Source organism: Lynx canadensis, chromosome A1, assembly GCF_007474595.2.
Source record: "Lynx canadensis isolate LIC74 chromosome A1, mLynCan4.pri.v2, whole genome shotgun sequence".
Taxonomy (NCBI): Eukaryota; Metazoa; Chordata; class Mammalia; order Carnivora; family Felidae; genus Lynx; species Lynx canadensis.
The window spans coordinates 156,253,543-156,269,635 of record NC_044303.2 but is presented as its reverse complement, the minus strand read 5'-3'; the positions used below and the strand labels follow the sequence as shown (position 1 = coordinate 156,269,635).

Below are 16,093 nucleotides of genomic sequence, written 5' to 3'. Positions count from 1 at the left end.
CAACTGTATTTTTCCTAGTACAAACTTTCAGTTCTAGTCTTAATTTCCTTATTGCCATTGCTCCATCTCACTACACCTCCACCTCTGGCCTCCAAGCCCAGGGTAGTAGGAGAACACAACACTCAGAAGATGACCTGAGTTTGGGGCACTTGGGTGGCTCAGTTGGTTGGGTGTCTGACTTGAGCTCAGGTCGTGATCTCACAGTCCATGAGTTCGAGCCCTGCGTCAGGCTCTGTGCTGACAGCTCTGAGCCTGGAGCCTGCTTCGGATTCTGTGTCTCCCCCTCTCTCTGCCCCTCCCCTGCTCATACTCTGTGTCAAAAATAAATAAAAACATTTTAAAAATTTTTTAAAAAAAGATGACCTGAGCTTGAATCCTAGTTCTGACACCTACAAATTATGATAACTTGGGTCAAATCCCTTTTGTGTGCTCTCCTGTAAAATTCCTGGTTTTTAGGAATTAAAGCAGTGTTAGTTGAGTACCAGTCTAGATGCCACAGGATATGTTCATTCACGTTTTTGCTAATGCCATTTCCCCTTCCCAAGTGAAAGAATTTCCCTCCTTACAAGATTTTTCGCAAGTCTTCTCACTTAACTCCCCATTTTTCTGTAGTATTTATATGTTTCACAAATGAAAACTTTAGTTTTGTTTTACTAATCAGTTTTGTTTTTATCTTTTATCTCCGAATCTTGTCTTGCCCAGGTTCTCTAGAACAACTGCTCTTGTTCCACCACCCCTCCCCATGTTTGGAAACAATATGTATTACAATAACATGAGTAGTCTTAAATATCCTCAACGTGCAAAGTTAACTGACCTATATATTCAGTGTAAGCATTAGCGATAACTCTTTACTAATTAAACTTAATCATTCTTTGAACCCTCTGTTGGAATATTGACTAATTTGGAAATTCTGCCTAATCAATTCTTTCACATCAGACAGTATTACCCTTTTGTTCCCAATGTTAGTCTCGTGTAGTCTTCTCTCTACTGGTGTCCTCATCCCTTAGGCTGATTGAAAAGATTGCTTCTCTTGACTCACTCTTCAAAGTATAGTCTTCTTAATCAAAGAAGGAACTAAGTTAGAACTACGTCCGTGTAATGTTGTGTAGCAATGTATGGACTAAGTCTTGGAAACTTTGCATTTCATCCCCAATCATGAGTGTAATATTGCCTTTTGCTTAATAATTGGCTTACCTTTGCTTATTTCCATTTTATTAACTTAAACAATTAAGATAATATAATTAAGATTTATTAAGCTTTCTTAAGATATAATTCATATGCCATAAAATTCATCTTTTAAAGTATACAATTCATTCGTTGTTAGTATATTCACAGAACTGTACAAACATCAGTACTGTCTAATTTTAGAACATTTTTATCATCACAAAGGAAACTCAATACCCATTAACCAGCATTCCCCACATTTTCAGTCCCACCAGCAATATATGAGAGTTCCAGTTTCTCTACAACCTCACCAATACTTGTTATTGTTTGTCTTTTTTATTTTTGCCACTCTAGTGGGGGTGAACCAGTATCTCATTATGGTTTTTATTTGCATTTCTCTAATGACTAATGATTTTAAACATCTTTTCATGTGCTTATTGGCCATTTGTGTATTTTCTTTAAAGTAATGTCTATTTAAATTTTTTGTCCATTTTTTGTGTTGTCATTGTATTGTTGAGTTGTAAGAGTTCTGTATAAATTCTGATACAAGCCCCTTATCAGATAAATGATTTGCAAATACTTTCTCCCATTCGTTGGGTTATCTTTTCACTTTCTTGATTATGTTCTTTGAAGTACAGAAATTTTTGGATTTGATGAAGTTGAATTTATCTGGTTTCTGTTTTTGTCACTTGATTTCATTTTTGCACATCATGTGAAATGTGGTGCAACATAATTCTTTTAAATGTGGATATTCAGTTGTCTCAGCACCATTTGTTGAAAAGACTGTTCTTGCCCCTTTGATGTGTCTTAGCACCTTTGACTATAAATATATAAGAGTTAGCTTCTAGAGTCTCAGTTCCATTTCATTGATGTATGTGTCACTTCTTAGACCAGCACCACAGTGACTTGATTACCATAGCTTTGTAGTGAGTTTTGAAGTTGAGAAGTGTAGATTCTCCAACTTTGTTCTTTTTGAAGAATGTTTTGGCTGTTCTAGGTCTCTTGCATATCCATATGTGTTTTAGGATAAATTTCTGCAAGAAAGGGGACTGGATTTTTATTGGAACTAAATTTCCAAATCAATTTGGGGAGTAGTGCCATCTTAATAATGTCTTCCATTCCATGAACATAGGCTTTCTTTCCATTTATTTAGATCTTTTTTCAAAATGTTTTATTGCTTCCAGTATACAAGTCTTACACTTCTTTTGTTAAATTTATTTTTCAGTATTTTGTTCTTTTTGATGCTGTTATAACTGAAATTATTTCTTAATTTCACTTTCAGATTGTTGACTCTTGGTGTAAAAATACAATTCTTGTGTATTGGTCTTGTATCCTACAGCTTTGCCACACTCATTTATTTGTTCCAGTGTGTGTGTGTGTGTGTGTGTGTGTGTGTGTGTGATTTTCTATATTCAACATCATATAATATTGAATGAAAGTAATTTTACTTCTTTACTAATCAAGATGCTTTGCTTTTCTTCTTTCTCCTTTTTTTTTTTTTAATTTCCTAATTGATCTGTCCAGTACAATGATGAATAGAAAGAAGTACTTACACTTAGATCACATTTACAAAAGACATCTTTTTGTTCCTGGTCTTAAGGAAAAAACATTCATTGTTTCACCGTTAAATATGTTACTTGTGATTATTTCCATTAAGGACCTATGTGCTTCTTCATGTTTATATCCCTCATTTACACCAAGATCAGGTTGTTCAAAAGGCTGAAATGGAGAAAATTTTAACTAATCTTTTGTTAATGTTTATTTATTTATTTTTGAGAGAGAGAGAACATGCACAAGCAGGGAAGGAGCAGAGAGAGAGAGGGAGACAGAATCCAAACTAGGCTCCAGACTCTAAGCTGGCAGCACAGAGCCTAATGCAGGGCTCGATCTCACAAACTGTTAGGTCATGACCTGAGCCAAGGTTGAACGCTTAACTGTGTGAGCCACCCAAGGGCCCCTCACTAACCTTTCATAAGAATATTTTTGTAAAATAAAAGATCCACATTACTATAATAGAATTACCTTTTGATGAGGCTTTTCACTATCCACATAAATGTGCTGCATCCAGGTCTTATTGCCCTTTGACTGTGCAGCTATGAGAATGGGCACTGTATCTGTTGATTCAACAAAGAATGCCAGGAAACCACAGGTAAAATGAGCACAATAGAGGTGCCTGAATGGCTCAGTTAAGCGTTAAGTGGCTTGGTTAAGCATCCAGCTCTTGATTTTGGTTCAAGTCATAATCTCAACATTTCATGGGATCGAGCCTCACATCGAGCTCTGCTCTGACAACATGGAGCCTGCTTGGGATTCTCTCTCTTCCTCTCTCTCTGCCTCTCCCCCACGGGTGAGTTCTCGCTCGCTCTCTCTCTCTCTCTCTCTCTCTCAAAATAAATAAATAAATATGTTTTAAAAATTAGTACAATAACATGTTATGGAAAACCCAGAGAAATTGATAAATTATTTTTTCCATTGGTGTTATGAAAGATCATAATGAGAGATTTTGCATCTTATTGCAGGTATGAGAGCATGATTGACTATTATAAACCTTTTATAAGGGGGATCATAGAAAAACAAATTTCAGTTAATAAAGAGGCTGTTTTTATTATACTTACAACATTATGATAATCACTTAGTGTAAGCACTCACCCAAATAAGATTCCCAACCACAGTGACACCTCTGATTTGATACCACAAATTGAAAAGCACTCTTACAGGACAAAAACTTTGCAATTGAAACCATTTAACTTCTGTCTTAGAAGTTGCATTTCAATCCTGATTAAGTAATGTACTCAGATTAACTTGGAAGCCAGGTAGACTCAGACTCAAAAGCATACTAGATCCAGATCCATGTTAGGATACAGCTTAAGAGAATAAAGATAGAAGCCAGATCTGGGCAAAGGTCTCACTACTAGAGTTTAGGATGGGTTCAGGAAGAGCTAATTCAGCTGGAGAGATTGGCTTTGGAGGTGAACCTCACTAGGTAAGCATCGATAGAGCATGGTGAACTCAGGTTTAAAAATAGGAGGTATAGGGGCGCCTGGGTGGCGCAGTCGGTTAAGCGTCCGACTTCAGCCAGGTCACGATCTCACGGTCCGTGAGTTCGAGCCCCGCGTCAGGCTCTGGGCTGATGGCTCGGAGCCTGGAGCCTGTTTCCGATTCTGTGTCTCCCTCTCTCTCTCTGCCCCTCCCCCGTTCATGCTCTGTCTCTCTCTGTCCCAAAAATAAATAAACGTTGGAAAAAAAAAAATTTTAAAAAAAAATAGGAGGTATAATCTGGTTGCAGAGAACAGACAAGGCATTGGGTAGTAAATCAGTAAATAGAATGTAGTCACTGGTTCTAAGAGTACCTCTTCTCCCCAACCATAGCCCCACATCATGCATTATAGGGAAGGAAAAGGAAAACAAAACAAAACAAAACAGGATGCAGCACTGGGAAGAGGATAAACAAGGCAAGGGTTAAAGCTTCAGGCATTATTGGCTAGAGGTTTAGAAATGGAATCCTTTCCTGAGAAATAAAGAGGATAGAGCAGTAGGCAAAAACATGAGAAGGATTATAAAATGATGAATCAAGGCATAACTCCAATTTATTTGGCTTAGTTCAGAATAGGATACAGTAGAATGCTACCTTCTAAGGCCACGTAGATAGCCAGGGCCTATCCTTGGTATCCTGATTATCAGGTTCCTATGTCAATAAAGAAGACAAAGTAGGAACAGCTATCATTTTTCCTGTTCTCATGGCTCTGAAATGATGACACTATGAGTGTAAAACTTTTTGTGCCCAGCGAAACAAAGTGATATTGTTCTAAGTTGATGTGATCTTAATTTTTAGAGTTGGGGACTTTTAGCACCTATACAGATGTCATTTCTCTCTCTCATCTTTTTTTGTTACTGGTTTTCACCACTGTTTCAGTGAATAGATTTAGATCACAGTAAAGCCACCTGGACCACATAAGTTTGACTCTATAGAAATTATTTCTTGGGATTGAATATATGTACTCAAAACAAAAAATGGTTTAGAAAACTATTCAAGATACTAATTCATTTTTTCATTTGAACATCCCACTCTGTATGTACTGGGAAAACAGGTTAGAGCACATGATCCCTAGCCTCAAAAAGGTGGTAGGCTAAATAGGAAGCACATTTAAACAAATAGTTATATATATAGTACCAATGCCTGTGAAGTGGGCTTATAGACAAGATGTTAACTCCTCCAGTATAAAGATCCATAACATAAGTTTGTCTTAGCTAAATTTGGGAAGAATTGTTTCTGTTAATAAATTAATAGGCTCTTTTTATCAGAAAATAAAAACTCTGTAATGCATTTTTATCCTTGTCTCCTATAAACCAGAGCTATAGTTAGTTTTTCATTTTATTAATTATTCTCAGCTTCAATCTTTTATTCTGTGTCTTAATTCATAGGTATGTTTGGCTTTAAGTCATCACAGAGTCCTTTTGTAAATTGGCAAAGAATAAATAGCTAGTTCATTATTTTCTCTGGTTCCTACTATGCTGCTAGCCTAGCTGGACCTATAATAAGTATATACTCAATAAATAGTGTTTGATCCTGTATTCATATAGAGATAAGTTATTAAAAGTAGATCTCATTTGGTGCTTTGTTGGGTCAGATGAAGAAAGTAAGGTGTAGACATTCATATAGGACAATAAGATAGAGCAAAGCAGGGTGGATGAGAGAACAAAGTTGATTATTTAAGATGTAAAACAGGACATTTAGAATCAGTACGTGTGAGTGTGTAAGAGGTATAGCCTATGTTCCTGAAATTTTGGACACGTAGAAGGACCATTAATGGAAATTGGTCAGTGAATGAAGAAAAATGACTAAGAAGATACTGAAATCTCTACTCAAGGGAAGTAGCCAAACTTAACCCTAACCCCAAAACTAGTTATGTTTTCTCTGATTAGATTGAGTAAGTTATATCTCATATCCTGTAGGAAAAAAAAATGCCTATTTAAATATGTATTAGTGTATTCAGATTTCTTCTTAGTTTTCCATATCTTTAATTTTTCTCATAAAGAAGTTTATTAAAGAGCATAAGAATACAATAAAAATTGCTATTTAATATTTCAGTGACAATTTTATAATTGAGTTGAATGATTAAAAACTGTTCTGATTTTTAATATACCTAGTTTATGCCTAATATTCATAAACCTTGACATCTAGTTTTTAACGTCATATCTCTAAATTTCTTTACTGTATTAATCAGACATTTGGATTAGAAGAAAAATCTGACATTTACCTTTGTAAAGGAGAGGCACTGGTCAGAAAGATAAAGCACTTCAACTTTATCCTATAGTAGAAATTCCCTATCTTGACATCTTTCCAGTTACAAGACATCAAGGAATGCTTTATAATTATAAATGTTGATTTTCTAAAAAAAAACAAAAAAAAACCAAAAAAACTCTAGTAGCCTGTCTGCTAAGGACAAAGAAACCTTGACTTTCTCTATAACGTGGTGCCCTGTGAATAATTGTCATAAAATGGTATGAGATCACTAGCCCCATTGCATTGCCTTTGTTATATTACTGCTCAGTATACCTCAGAAAAAATTCCTAATTTCAGTATCATTAGTAGTGTAATAATAGTTTTTATCACTGTTACAGGCTGGGCCTTACATTTTCAATTTTGCATTTTTAGGATATCTATCTAAATATTAGACACATTTATGTTTATATTATGTCCAAATATTTAAATGTGTCATAACATATTAGCTATCTTTAGCATATTATAAACCTTAACATTTGGTGATACTTACATTTTCTCCAAGATTTTACAATATATTTTCAAGCAAAACAGACACCTTCATATCTGATTGCTGTATTTGAGCCCTCTCTCACTCTCATGAAGCCCTGTCATTGCTGTTATAATAGAATCCATATAATCTGTCAGCCGTCCAGGGGGGTGCTCAAAACATGGTTGGGTCAAGAACAATTCTAAGCAATTCGTAGCAGTGTCTTTGAAAATGGACATTTTAAGTAGAACTGGCATTTATGAATGTCTTACACATCAGAAGGCAGCAACAGCATCTTCATATTCATCAGCAGCATCACTAATGTTTTAATGATACTCAGTGTGCACTAGGCCCTGTCCTTACCATATACTTTATATAAATATATTTTATCTCATTTAATCCTCATAAATCTTTGTGAACTAGACACTGTTATCATCCCCATCTTATAGATGAGAAACATTTAAATATATATTTTCTTCCTTTGAAAGCAGACCTCTCATTTTGGTTTTTTTGTTTTGTTTTGTTTTTGTTTTTAGATCTCTCATTTTGTTACAGTGGGTTTTGTTTCTCCTCTCATCAAGTAGTTCGGAATAAATGATATAATATACTAACTATGGCAACTCTTATCCCTAAAACACAACCTCCTGGTTTTTCATGTGTTTCAGGATTCAAATCTACATTTCTCAGTACACGATGATTTGGTTTTTATTCTGTGTCCTATTTACTGCTTATTCCTTTCTGTGCCTTCCAAGCAGACTTTCAATTTTAATCAATTCTTAATTACCCTAACTAATGAAGGGGAAAGAAGGTGTAGAAATTTTAAAATAACAGGCAGTCCCCAAATCATTTATATTTAAAGTTTGAATATGTTTTGATGTGGTGCTCTGGAAATTCAGTTTAAACTGAAAAATTGAAAACAGTTTATGAAGGTCTGGAAAGCAGCTGAATTTCCTTGGCCAGGCCCCTGGTTGGCTCTTCTTTGTAGCTCATTCCGTTCTGGAAATAGACAGTTGTCTTCTAATACCAACCAAATAGAATTGACCTTTTAAGTCTCACTGGAACAGTCTCTGCTACCAGTGTTTGCTCTTTCGCATTATCCATATCTGTAAGTTACACCTGAAAGTAATAGCTATGTAACATAGCACCTACCAAGTACCAGACATTGTTTTAAGTGCTTTGTATATATTAATTCATGTGATCCTTATAACAACGCCATGATGTAGGTATTAGCATTATTCTCAGTTACAAATGAGGATACCGAGGCACCAAGATGTTAAGTGTTAAGATCATACAACCAGTAAGTGATGGAGGCAGAATTAAACCTAAGCTTTCTGGCCCCAAAGTTTATGCTCATAACCATTATACATACTGCCCCTCGGAACAGAACATTAGTCTAGGATACTATTGGATTTGGTCATTACACATTGTTTAACCAAGACATTTTACAACTTAGATTTAACTCTGTAGGTAGGTATTATTAGCCCCATTGTAACAGGTGAAAGACTGGGAAAAGTTGAGGAACTTGTTCAGGGTTGTACAACCAAGGTCAGAGCCAGAATGGAAATCCACCTTGAAATCAAATTTGAAATTGAAATGCAGTATGAGGATTAATGAATTTACCCAAGAAGTGCTCTTTCCTCTGATGGGTTTTTGAAAACACTGCATGAAACAAATCTATATTATAATAGGATATTTTTAATTGATGAGGGAATTTCTCATTTAAAGAAATTCTACATTTATATTTGTAAAGTACAGAACTTTTTGGTAAACTGAGTATCATACCTAACATACTTTTTAAATTGAGAACATGCTCTTAAAAGCAAAAAATACACATATTGTTCAGATTTAGATCAGGAAGAATATTATTCATTGCCTATCACATCGACACATATCAAATATTAGATGACAGTACTCTAAAATTGTTTTTCTATTTTTTTCCTGCATATTGGAGAAAATATTGCAATTTAAATATTGTAACAAAAAGTGAAACAACAGTTGCTTCATTCTTTGAATTTTTCTTACTGTAAATTGGAGTTTACATTTCACTGCAAATATCAGACTACTTGATCAAAAGTTTTATATTCGAAATTAAAAATAGAAAAAGGAAACATTTGAGTCCCTGGAATTAACCTGCTATTTTGTGTCTCTGATTTATTATAAGCACTTCATCTGATATCTAATATTTGAAGAGCTATAAAAGGGCATTATGGTGCTTTGATTTTATATCTCCATGCTTGCTCCGTGTAAACAGCTAAGTTTTTATAAAGCTTTAACTCTAAGTAAAGAGGCTCAAACAAATGAATGACATACTTACTTATGCCTTAGGAAAAAAAAATTATTAGAGTAAATTTAAACTTAAAATCTTACTAATGTAGAAAGCACTAGAAATGTGAAAAATAAAAAGTAAGCTATGTTTATCCTGCATAGTCTCATATTTCTTTTCATTGGCTAAATAAACGAGTGTTATATCTGTGTCCTCTCGACAGCTAAATAAACGGTTTTACATAGTGAAGCTTTATATTAGATGTCTGATTTTCATATTTTATATAGTGTTTTGTTAAGGAGAGCTCACACATCAATAAGTAAAGGAAAAGTCATATATTTTATTTTTAATATTAGAAATATTTGCTACACACCTTTTAGAAAATGTATCTGCAGCTAGGGTTTTAAATTTAGAATTTCAAAGTAAATGTACTAGCAGATGTTTACAGAGTTTTTTATTCATTTGGCAGTATCTTTATTATAGTTGCTGATGCTATAATTCCTATTTAAAATATGATTTTGGCTTTTAAGTTATGAAGGGCTTTTATAAAATGTGATATTCCTAAGGAGAGACTGTAGGTTTAAAAACAAAAGAAAAATGAAAATATTTTGGAAATAATTTTGTGCTCAGGTACTTGCTTGAATACCTGATAATTGAGCATTTTCGATGTAGCCTTATACAGCATCTGACTTGCCTTCAAGACCATTTAACAGGGATAGAGCTTTGTGTACTAACTTTGTGTACTAAGTAGCCCTTGAACTTATTATGCATTCTAATCAGATTTTAGAGTGGTTTTTGGAAATAAAGATTTTACCTTTAAAAGAAAAACTGCTTCTATATCGATAGGTTAACCACTATAGAAGATAATCTTCGGTGACTGAGAATGATGACTATAATTTTAAAACTTGAATTATTTTTCCTGCAACATTTTCATTTATTCCTGGTTCAAGAACTACCTGAGACAGTCTCTGCTTTTTTTTAAGATTTTCATTTCCTGTTCATGAATACAAACATACTAAAAATTTAACCTTCTGAAACATCAGCAAAATTCAGCTATGCCTAGAAATTTTAAGAACTCAAGAATTTTATTTGCATTCTCCAAAGTAATGCTGAGTGTTTCTCCCATGATGTTTTCTTCCTCTTTGCTGTACTCTGGATCCCAGAAAGTTTTTAACTAGCTATTAAAAGTAACCCATTTTAATAATTCGCGGTAAGTGTGAGGTATTCATCAGTATATATTTACTGTCTGAAGCTGATATAGCTGTAAGGTTTTTTAGATCCAATTGATCTATTGCGCATGTTCCCTCCCTAGGTTGAGGGACGTGCTTCTATTTGCATAAGGCCCTGGGCAAGGTTCTTTCTTGCATTGATTGGCCTGTCCAAGGCAGCCTGATGTGTTCTTGCATTGATCACTTTGTCTTTTCTTGGAAGACAGTGTTACACTGAGTTCATCTCAAACATTCTAGGGAGGAGGTAAAACTTTACTGCAGATGTCTCAATTTTATTCAGATGTTCCTTTGAGTATAGGCCCTTTTTTGCAAGGATAAGTATCTCTTCTTTTTTTTCTTAAATAATTTGGATGTTTCTGCAGTTTGAATGCACTGTAGACTAGATCATATTTGAAAAAGCTACGTTAAAGAAAATTGCCAGAGTATATGCCATTTATCTTGTGCTATTTTTGTTTTTAAAACAGTGTATCTCACTTCCAGCTTAAAACCGTTTTCTTTAAAGAAGATCTCTTAAACGTAGACATAAACTAAAATTTACTGGTGTTGTGATAGGTTATCTACTTATCTTTACTAGCTTTATACATTTCTTAGTTTCAGTGAGACATGCATTGCTTTCTGTGTTTAAGAAAATAAAGAGTTTTATTAGTTTCACAAAGAAACAGTGGTCCAGAATGTCTTGCTTGTAACTATTCATCATTAGTAGTAAGTAATGTTACTGTGAATCACATGTCAAATATGGAAGTTATTAAGCAGCTACATATCAATATTAAATATGTAAAGTTCATTTCATTATATCATGACTTTTGTGGTAGTACGTTATTTCAGAAACCTGAGTATAAAAATTAAGTCTTCAACCAAATCTATGAGAAACTGAGCAATGAATGTTTTACAGTTTAGCACTCTTTATTGGCTGGTCCTTAAATCAACATTTATATTGTCTGCCAAAGAACATATTTGCCTACACAGCTAATTATCAAGAAAATGCCCATTACCCCCAACCTAGTTACTACATCTTTAGTGAGGAACTGGTGAGACAAATGTAGGTTTCTGTCAAGATGCACGGCAACATCCTCCTCCCAACCAGCTTGCTGTTTCATCAGAGGCTATGTGAATTTATGAGAAGGTTTACTTTTGGCAAAGATTTAGAAATGTGTCATGGCTGAATTTGATTATTGTGCTGTTGGTAATTACACTCAGCTACAACAATTCCTCAATGGTTTCGGAAAGCATATTTAGTAACACTTACTACAAATCAGGACATTTTCATATATTCTACTTTATCTTCATTAAACAGGTCACTATTTCTGAATATTGTTAAAGTATAGGAAATAAATGTAACAGAAAAACACTGCATCAATTATTTTGTTCAGTGGTATCACTGTGGCATCACTCAGTAAATGATAAGCCACAGAAACCTTCTTCTACTTTAATAATTCTGTTTTGTAAAATTTGATAGTAAAATATTAGAGACCACATTTCTTTTATTTGCATCAGAGATGCTAGAATTCGTGCTTTAAAATTAAACCTAGAGTGAACTCAGTGTTTATTATACAAGAGCAGTAACCATGTCAAGCTGTTAGATAATGTCATTTGCTGTTTCAAAGGTGTCTCTAAAAGCTACAGCATTCATGAGGTATATATGTGAGTTATGTGAAATTTTTTCAGCACATGGACATGCAGTAAACAATTATTAATTTAAATAACATGCATTAGAAAATGGGCCTTGTATAGGAAAAATTAGCTTTGTGGGTGAAGCTTAAATTGTGTTAAATTGTTAATAATTTTATATAGTCATATAAATATGAAAATAGTATTCATAGAATAGTGATATAATTTTTTTCTGAAGTTTAAATATAAGTGGGTAATTTGGGAAAATAACTTTTGAAAATACCGATGAAAAAAGGCACATCAAAGTATTGACATGAAAAACCTCTTCACATACTTAAAAACAGCTCTTCAAAACTGAATCCAGTCTGTGGAAACATGGATATTACCTTGCAACTTTTGTTCAGAGCATCTCAACTTTGTGCAAGTATAGCTCTCTGAAATGGAATTGTATAGTGTTTGCACATTTTTTTCCAGCTAAAATGAAACGTACATCATCTTGCATAATTTACTTGTCTCTGGTGGTTAAATTTGCATATCTGAATGAGTAAGTATATATCTTAAGCTCCTGCTAGATGTAAAATAATCTCATGAGTAGAGGAGAGCTCTTTTACCTCAGAAGTCAGAGGAGTCTATATTTCACAGCAAGCCATGATCAAACAAGCTAATTCAGATGCTGGAAAGTGCTTTTGCTTAGCTGTGTGGAAGAACCATTGACTGCATACAACCAACAAGTGTATGGTGGTACAGGAGATCCATTGAAAATCCCTTATAGGACTGAATGACAACCCCAAATACAAATGACCATGTGCAACTCTGAATAGGTATAAATACACACTTGAGCTGGCCAGATTTTCTGCTATATAATTCAGTCACAATTGCTATATTTCTCCTCCAAATTTACACCACATAATCAGCTGCTTGAATGGACCCACACTGGAGAAATATAATTCAGTATTTGGTGGGAAAAAAAGGAACTTGGCCTCTGTGCAATTCTGTCAAGATGTTGTATGATGCCCACTCTTTTTATTATTGCTCAGGTACTACTCGGGACCTCAGACTTAGAAGAGTCCTCCAGACTTTCCCGTGCAGGGAATATCGAGGTCTGAGGATAAAATATGTTCGCTGTGCTCAGATTCTTTGTAAAACATTTCTGAGGAAACCTGTGGAGGGGGGGAGGCTTTGTTGTCAGGTGCTGGGAAACATAAAGATGATGAAATAGCTGGTAAAAAGTTGTCCACTGAAATCCATTACTTTTTCCCATATCTAATGAAGAAGCAAGAAATTGCTAAAAAGCTTTCAAGCTTAATGGGTTTTCAAATACAAGAATAATTATTTTTAAATCATAGAAGGAAGGATACAATGATTTCAGCCCTCTTCTCATTATTTCCCTTTGACAAAGCATCCTATATTTATTGGCGATTCTAGAAGTTACCGTATTTCTTGTGCAGCATATTGTAGGTCTGAGAATTTCTAATAATATTACAGTGACTTAGTAGTAAAAATTATTAACCATTAATTATATATTATATATATCTCTTCTAAAAATCTCAATTGTTTCATGAAATAAAATTTGATATTCTCATCTTTAAGGATACCCTTGTAAATTTCCTGTCACTGTCTAATTATATATATATATATATATCTGATTGCTTAAAACTTAAGTTTTAATTGTAACTATAGATTTTTAACTCACACTAGGATATGTAAAAGTTCTAATTTTTTCAAGATACAATATAAAAAATCATCAAAACAAGCTGTAGTTTGTTTTATGCAGAAGTGTTACTTTTCTAAAAGTAAAGCAAATAAATAAAAGATTATATAATTTCTGAATGAAAAAATAGTTTACTACCCTTCTCTTAATTTTCCTCTCTCCTGCCCCAAGATAATATTTTTAAAACAGTATTTGCTGGTTAATAAGCAAGTACTAACCATTGTTGGTAAATATAACCAGCTGTAAATGATACTTAAAATATCTCTGTGGCTAAACAAATAATGTCAAGGACTAATATTTACTTTATGCTCTATTCGTTCTTTCCAACTTTTAATAATACTGATTTATTTCTAAAAGTCTAGTACAGTTTTGCTTTATCATCCTAAAGAAAATGTTTTTTGTATAATGAGAGCTATTGATTAAAAATTTATTATGGTCAATTATTTGATACATATGTATGACTGTTTAAGTATGTGGAAGCATTTAATAATCTTTGTGCTATCATATGCATGAAGAGATTGTTACATGTTAGATACTTGAATGAATACACATGTGTTAAGGATATAACCTTCCTTCCTTTGAAATTATTTATCTCATACTCTTTTTCGCCTCTAAACACTTTACAAGAATTTCTTGTTTGTAGTTGTTTAGAATACATATGCAAAAGAATATCTGTATTTGAACATTTTTAATGCAGGCTTTAGGAAATTAAAGCTAAAGGCTCACATTGTAAAACTGTATCTTTGTGTTGCTGTCTGTGTACATATACTTTCAAACTCTTTTATCTGAGATGTTCTAGGCAGGAATCAAATGTAATCATTGCCATGTTAATGATGATAATAGAGTACATGGATTACAAACCTTGTCCATTTCTTTTAACTTGTAGGAATAATAATAGCTCCTTCTCACCATTTCTGTCCAGCTGTGTGTAAACCTAGCTTCACAGTCTTCATACTCCTAACCCAGTATCTTTTTCATGCAACAGGCGTGGACCTATTTACCTTCCTCTTTATCCACGAAAAACCTGGTCTGGGCATTTATTCATAAATCCCCCAAATCTACACTTATAGAAATGTCCTGGGTTAAGTTTAAGAAATTAATTTTTACCTCTGAAAATGGAAGCTTTTCTTAATGGTGTTCCATTATCTCCTAGCTTTTAGAAGTTATCCTTCTCTTTTTCTTGGGTCTTTTGGGAAATGGTGTAGGCCAGTTGTAGGGTGGGGTTGGGAATTTCATATCACTTTGTGCCTACATTAATAACAAATAATCAAATAATGGATAGTTAAATTAAAGATGAAACTAAAGATCTATGAAAATTTGTAAAAGAGGTAAAAGAACACAACAACTTCCTATGAATTATGTTTTTGCCTCTTGAAGGCTTATAAGAAATTACTTGATGTTTAGTACAAATTGCAGTAGCATTTTGTACAACAGTTCTGCAACATAAAAAATCAGACCTCTCCCCTCACGTTTATAAGCTTTGATTTGTCACCATCACCTATCTAAGCAGGTACCTATTTTTCCTGATTTAGGATGCAACAAAATAGATATTAATACAATTAAATTGAACATAAATATGTCCATATGCTTTAATATCCTTTTTAACATTACCTAAGTACTGTGACAAGCAAAAAGGTTGTTGCTGTTTTTTAATTTTAACACGAGATTTTAACAGCCCTGCTAGAGTTAAACTTCTTAAAAATCTCAAAAGTAGGCGTTTCACAACTTTTTCCTAAATTTAAGTAGTTGAAGTATCAAGCTTCTGCTTTAACCAGAAGTTATAGTAAAGGTCCTAAATACCTATTGACTTTTAACTATCATTTAGACATTGTGTTTATGCATACTAAACTACTACATTTGCACCTTCCTCATTTTAAAGATGTAGCAATTTAAACACACATTGGAATCTTTTCATAAAAGCCTAATTATGTTCCTTGCTTTTAAAACTGCAAACTGGTAGTATATACATCACTGGTTTATGTGGAAAAGTAATTGACAAATGGTTTCCTATATAAACGCATGTTTTAAATAGCCTTGAACTCTTTTTTTTTTTTTGCCCTGTACTTTTATGTAAATAAAATCAAGCAACTGTTTTTTATTAATTTGTTTTAGCCTCTTTGTCATATACACTGTACTCTTCCTGGCTTTTTTCTTTTTTATTTGTCATTTTTATTTGTATGGGTATTTTCTTTTACATTGTTTTTGTTTGTTTGCTTTCATTTCTGGGGTCTATGCCAAAAATTGGCTGTTAATAAATACTGACCTAGATAGTATTTTATAGAATGAGATGCTAAGTTTACCTTTGTGTCACATGTATCACTCTGTAGATACCTCATTAATCTTTAAAAATAACTTTTAAGTTTTCTCA

The 16,093-nt window shown here is 33.5% G+C and overlaps 1 protein-coding gene across 7 annotated transcripts in view; it reads left to right on the top strand.

Annotated features, from left to right (window-relative positions):
* Window positions 1-16,093, top strand: part of FAM172A (family with sequence similarity 172 member A) — a 436,993-nt gene that overhangs the window by 237,422 nt on the left and 183,478 nt on the right. The gene's annotated exons all lie outside the window — the stretch shown is intronic.